The 6,758-nt window shown below is 39.4% G+C and overlaps 1 long non-coding RNA gene across 1 annotated transcript; it reads left to right on the top strand.

Moving 5' to 3' along the window:
* The first annotated feature begins 1,032 nt into the window (after window positions 1-1,032).
* Window positions 1,033-5,012, top strand: LOC137260233 (uncharacterized). The gene is made up of 4 exons (XR_010954742.1): window positions 1,033-1,080; window positions 2,761-2,949; window positions 4,567-4,643; window positions 4,919-5,012. It is a non-coding gene; the product is annotated as an uncharacterized lncRNA (long non-coding RNA).
* The last annotated feature ends 1,746 nt before the right edge of the window (window positions 5,013-6,758 follow it).

Raw genomic sequence — 6,758 nt, 5'->3', positions numbered from 1 at the left:
TGACACAATTTCATTTTACTCAAACTGAACGAATACTCAATATGTTACTTCTACTGAGTTCTAACGTCACGTTTAAAGTGCCCATTAAACACACCATACGTTGCATAAACCTTAGAGTATGAATGACCTCATCACGTTCAAGTTTATCAAATTTTAGGGTGCTCCCATACCTTTTGTTTGTAGTATATTATATTTCAATACAGTAGTATGTGACCAGTTCGGCCAATCAGAATGAAAGAATTATATAAAAAATTCAATTAGATCTCAATGGAAATATTTCGCCAAAACATTTGTTGTATTGAACCACTTCAACCTGTTCATCCTTCAACACATAAAAAGTTTATGTCGTAATAAAGGATAACGATACAGTTACTTTTTATTGTTAATCCTAACTGATAGCCACACGCTCCGTCTGTCACCTGTATGTTTCTAGTCTTTCTAGTCAGATATTGTTCAAATGTATAATGAAATCATTGAAACATTATATGTGATCAGGAAATAAAAGTAGATCACATTTAATCAGTATCACAAAGCATGCAGTTATTTAGATTGGCACGAGTCTTGATGTGTTTCACAGGCCCATCTGTGTACATAAAAACATCTGATATAAAAACACCAGAATCAGATCATCATCATCAGTCTTCCATTCTTGAAAATAGATGTAGCACTTCAAGGGTACTTTATGAATGGGATCACAGTTTGTAAAAGCATTCATTGTCGTTTCCATGACAACAATGATACCGACGTTACAATATGAGACAAAGGTACTTCATGTGAATCAGCATGGCATTGATAAATGATCCTTTATTAAGAGAATGTAAGGTTCATGTTTGAGCCATGGAAATATCCCTGTTCATCAATAACAGACGTGAAGCATCGTATATAAAATTGAAGTACTCCGTTGATAACATTCTTCAAAAAGATTGGTATCGTACGGTCTCAGAATAATGTTGTGAATGTTACAATGATTGGTATCTAACACATCATAACTATATGTTCCAGGGTGTATAAATACTGCTGGAGACTCAAAAGATTCAAGTCAGCTGAAAAGGCAAAGCCGTGTGTATCTGACCTGACGAGGTAAGGCTGTGTGTATCTGACTTGACGAGGTAAAGATGTGTGTGTCTGACCTGACGTGATAAGGCTGTGTGTATCTGACCTGACGAGGTAATGATGTGTGTGTGTCTGACCTGACGTGGTAAGGCTGTGTGTGTCTGACCTGACGTGGAAGGCTGTGTGTATCTGACCTGACAAGGTAAAGATGTGTGTGTCTGACCTGACGAGGTAAGGCTGTGTGTGTCTGACCTGACGTGATAAGGCTGTGTGTGTCTGACCTGACATGGTGAAAGGGTTTTGTTTCATGCGTTATTTTGTAAAGTGTTTTTGGCGAAGCGTCACTAATACAGTGAACGTAAATATATCAAAACTGAAAAGGAACAACACAATGATTTTGACCAAACTTGAATGAAATCTGTTTAAAATCAATCCAGTTCTTCAGTATCTGTACACAATTTCATTCCATATAAAATCGAAAGTACCGTTTGACTGATACTGAAAGTACCGTTTGACTGATACTGAAAGTACCGTTTGACTGATACTGAAAGTACCGTTTGACTGATACTGAAAGACATTTGCAGGAATAGTGTGAACGGGCTCCAAATGGATCAGAACCCATATGATGCTAAACGTTGACTTAACGGCCGCCGCTATTGTACAGGCAATATGTACTCTGTTTTGTGAACATCACACGATGCCTATCAGGCGTCTGTCGACGTGAGTCCGTCGAGCTCATGTAATCAACGACCGTCGGTTTTGAAGAGTCATATGCATGCACTCCGCCATGGGGTCGACGTGCTCGAATACAATGTTCGGTACGCGTCGGTACAATGTATGGCGACTGCTACGGTGTCCTAGCTCTGTCTCTGTTGCCGTTGGAAAACGATTTCTCAGATGAATTGTTCGGATGTGTCGACTACCACCAAGCGTTGTCACATGGGATCCACCACTCCTAAAACTGTCTGACATACTGCCTGTTGTCGTCATCCGTCTGATGACAGTTGCTAGCGTGCACGCGAAGGTTCCCGCAATGACAGCGTGGTTAGCTTCATGTTGGGTCATTCCGACAGCTCTCCCTCTTTCCATTTGCCTCACCTATGTGTTGCTTTCTTTTACTGCTGCATCAGTCCGTCCGTCAGTATACACGTGCATTTAGTCTAACATAAGAAAAACACGACTGGGATTTTTTGCAACGTTCAGGCGATTCGTTAACATATTTTGACGTTTGTTCCAGGAACTGATGTCTCCTGTCTCCAGGAACTGTGTGTCACATGGCTCAATATGATTCATTTTTAATTTCGTTATCTTTTCCGGAGCAGAGCTTTAAAATCATTCAACATTTCTTCACCAAACTTGGCACATAGATAGATGGTGGTGTATTAGTGCCTTTTGATAGTTTGGGTATTCTTAATAAAATATTTTTCGCGTTTCTATGGCAACAAGCGTTGCTTAGACTGAAATTGGAGGTAATGTGGGGGATATTGATGACTGTGTCTTCTTTTGATGTAATATTTTGCAGAATACTTTCATTTTTAGCACTGGTTTAGTATTTCATTGTGATTCCAAATGAAATTAACTGCAGTGGATCTTAGAAGGAAGATCTGATTTTTGAATTGTACCAGTAATGTTTTTGTATGTAATTGTATTACACATCAGTGAATGCTTGTGGATTGACAAACCAAGGATCATATTTCGTCATTTCAGTATAATGCGGTACGTGATTCTCATTCTGATCGTTCTTGTCGCTGGTGTGGATGTCACTTACCAGAGAGGCCTGGACTTTATTGCCAAGATGGACGATGAATTTGCACATGAAGCTACTCTCTCGAGAAGGAATGTGCCTGTCTTGAACGCTAGACTGGTAGACCAAGGTGCACGAATCATTGAAGAAAGGTATGTGAACAGTTTCTTGTGGAGAACTAAATCATATTTCTGAAATTGCAATATAACCACAGAGACACCTACAGCCTGACAGTCACGCTGGAAGAAAATGCTGACTTTAAGTCCAGTACATAAATTTTACAAAATGTAATACATCGAGCATATTGATTTTGTTAATGAAACACCTGAGACGTCACCACAGACAATTACAAAATTTACCACACCTTGCAGGAAGAAATAGAGGATATTATATATGAGTGTCCATGCCATGCTATGTTTACGACACGAGTGCCTAAATAGTGATATTTCCCGAGCGAGAGAGAGAGGGATATATCGATGTTTAGGCACGAGTATCGTAAACTCAGCATGTTATGGGCACCGATATAACATTGTGTTTATTACCGAAGTCGTTAATTTGAGGAAAATAAACCCTAATCTACTTTCAAACACGGACTGGTTACCCGCCGTCGCCACATGTAGAACGAAACGTCAAAAAAGAAACGTGGCGTCAAAGCATCGTTCATGACGTCACATCACCATGACAGAGCATCGTATGAAAAATATGAACCCTGATATGTTCGCCCTCGTGGGTAATAAGGAAGGGATATTTCACAGGACAAATTCCATAGCTCCCGATTCAGGTGACACCGGGGGGTGATCACACTAGGTGCTGATGGGGACGTGTGTCACGTGACACGACAATCATTATTGCCAATACCTCTTGAAAACACATTACTATCACAATACTACATTTTGCAGCAACCACATTAAGCAAAAAAACAAAGTCGTCAGTATCCCCCGCAATGGCAAGATACTTTTCATGAATATGTAAATTAGTTATGACTATATCGTGAAGTGTATGTAGCATTGAGTGAGTGAGTGACTGAGTTTGATTTTATGCCACATTCAGCAATATTCCAGCTATACTGAAGCGTTTTGTATATAAGTAAAATGGATCTGGATCAGATGGTGCTGTGAGCAACAGAGTGGTCATCGTCCTACACAAATGGCATGTGTCCACCATGTCAGGGACTATAGTGCAGAGGAAGGACTATAGTACACCAGAAGATCTATCTATGTACCGTATTCTAGAAAAGACAAATGTGCACAGACGGAGCGCAATCTGCCACAGTGTAAAACTGAATGTCTGGTTTATTGACACCTATAGGTCTGCTTGCCTGTCTGCGAATGACAATATGCACTACAGTTACTGACCTTTTGCAATTTGAAATTAACACCTATCGGGCTTACAAGCCATGACCAAAGAGCCGGCTAACCGTATCCGTTACGATACAATGACAATGACAAGGCGTCGTGAAACATGAGTGCACACCCACGGGCCCTGACTGGGTTCGGTATCGCGGCTGCTTCGTTTTGAGGGAGTTAAATCCAGGTACAAAATATTACTTTTGATTTGCGATTGCATGCTTATAATTTTATTTATTTGTTGTTTTTTTTCACAATCACCAATGCATTGTAGATATCATGAAGAAGTGATAACTGTAATTTAATTATGTTTGATTTTTTGGTTGCATGTGATCTTTAACATCACGTCTGTCTGAACTGTCACCTGCATGCTTGTATTCGTGCTTTGTATCTATTGTATTATTGTATTTTCTTCTATTGCAGTGATGATTCTTCGCTTGAAGAGTAGCGTCATACTACAAGCAGAATGACAGGTCCACCAATGTGCACGAAGTCTTCAAGTAGGACATTTTCTAGATAGCCACAGAAACGCAAAATCGAAAATGTTCATTTACACTCCACAAAATGCTTTTTACGAAATGCTGATTTAGACCAGCATCCCCACTCTCAGTAATATGTCACTATCACAACGCATGCTTGGTTTCGTCACTGTATTAAACGGATTAAGTGAAACAAGCACATTTAGCTGAACATATTACTGTTTTTGCCATGTTTTTGCGCTTCACTTTCAAAAAGTCGCCAGACTCAGAGAAGCTTGCATTCTTTTCTGTTGTAGTGACCAGACGGAAGCAGCAGGTTCAGCTCTTGAAAAATGACGTCATGTTGTAACTCTAAGCCATAATAAATATCAAAGACTGTGCTTCCAAAAATGTTGTTTTTTTGTGTTTCTTTAGTATCCTTACTGCGTGTTACCTCGCGGCGCCATTTGGCCATACAGTCTTACATTTGTTACTTAATCATGACATGTGCTGCAAATAGAAATACGTGCTCACCTCTATAGAGAAGACAGGTCTAAAACATAGTAAAACGACCAAATGGCTACTTTACGAAAACAAACATTTGTTCTGAGATTGCCACATTTGGCAAACACATCACCATTTCTTAATACTGAGGAAACATTTGGCAAAAACACTAACGTTTCTTTATACCGAGACAACATTTGGCAAAAAAAGTCACCGTTTCTTAATACCGAAGAAACATTTGGCAAACACGTCACCATTTCTTACTACCGAGGAAACATTTGGCAAACACATCAACGTTTCTTTATACTCAGATAACATTTGGCAAACTCGTCACCATTTCTTAATACCGAAGAAACATTTGGCAAACACGTCACCGTTTCTTACTACCGAGCAAACATTTGGCAAACACGTCACCGTTTCTTACTACCGAGGAAACATTTGGCAAACACGTCACCGTTTCTTTATACCGAAGAAACATTTGGCAAACACATCAACGTTTCTTTATACTCAGATAACATTTGGCAAACTCGTCACCGTTTCTTAATACCGAGCAAACATTTGGCAAACACATCACCATTTCTTAATACTGAGGAAACATTTGGCAAAAACACTAACGTTTCTTTATACCGAGACAACATTTGGCAAAAAAAGTCACCGTTTCTTAATACCGAAGAAACATTTGGCAAACACGTCACCATTTCTTACTACCGAGGAAACATTTGGCAAACACATCAACGTTTCTTTATACTCAGATAACATTTGGCAAACTCGTCACCATTTCTTAATACCGAAGAAACATTCGGCAAACACGTCACCGTTTCTTACTACCGAGCAAACATTTGGCAAACACGTCACCGTTTCTTACTACCGAGGAAACATTTGGCAAACACGTCACCGTTTCTTTATACCGAAGAAACATTTGGCAAACACATCAACGTTTCTTTATACTCAGATAACATTTGGCAAACTCGTCACCGTTTCTTAATACCGAGCAAACATTTGGCAAACACATCACCATTTCTTAATACTGAGGAAACATTTGGCAAAAACACTAACGTTTCTTTATACCGAGACAACATTTGGCAAAAAAAGTCACCGTTTCTTAATACCGAAGAAACATTTGGCAAACACGTCACCATTTCTTACTACCGAGGAAACATTTGGCAAACACATCAACGTTTCTTTATACTCAGATAACATTTGGCAAACTCGTCACCGTTTCGCAATACCGAAGAAACATTTGGCAAACACGTCACCGTTTCTTAATACCGAAGAAACATTTGGCAAACACGTCACCGTTTCGTACCACAGAGGAAACATTTGGCAAACACGTCAACGTTTCTTACTACCGAGGAAACATTTGGCAAACACGTCACCGTTTCTTAATACCGAAGAAACATTTGGCAAACACACTAACGTTTCTTTATACTGAGAAAACATTTGACAAACACGTCACCGTTTCGTAATACCGAGGAAACATTTGGCAAACACATCACTGTTTCTTAATACTGAGGAAACATTTGGCAAAAAAGTCACCGTTTCGTAATACCGAGGAAACATTTGGCAACCACGTCACTGTTTCTAAATACTGAGGAAACATTTGGCAAAAACATCACCATTTCTAAATACTGAAGAAACATTTGGCAAACACAT

This window comes from Haliotis asinina, chromosome 13 (assembly GCF_037392515.1).
Source record: "Haliotis asinina isolate JCU_RB_2024 chromosome 13, JCU_Hal_asi_v2, whole genome shotgun sequence".
Classification (NCBI taxonomy): Eukaryota; Metazoa; Mollusca; class Gastropoda; order Lepetellida; family Haliotidae; genus Haliotis; species Haliotis asinina.
The sequence above is the reverse complement of the archived record's forward strand: the minus strand, read 5'-3'. Positions and strand labels throughout refer to the sequence as shown.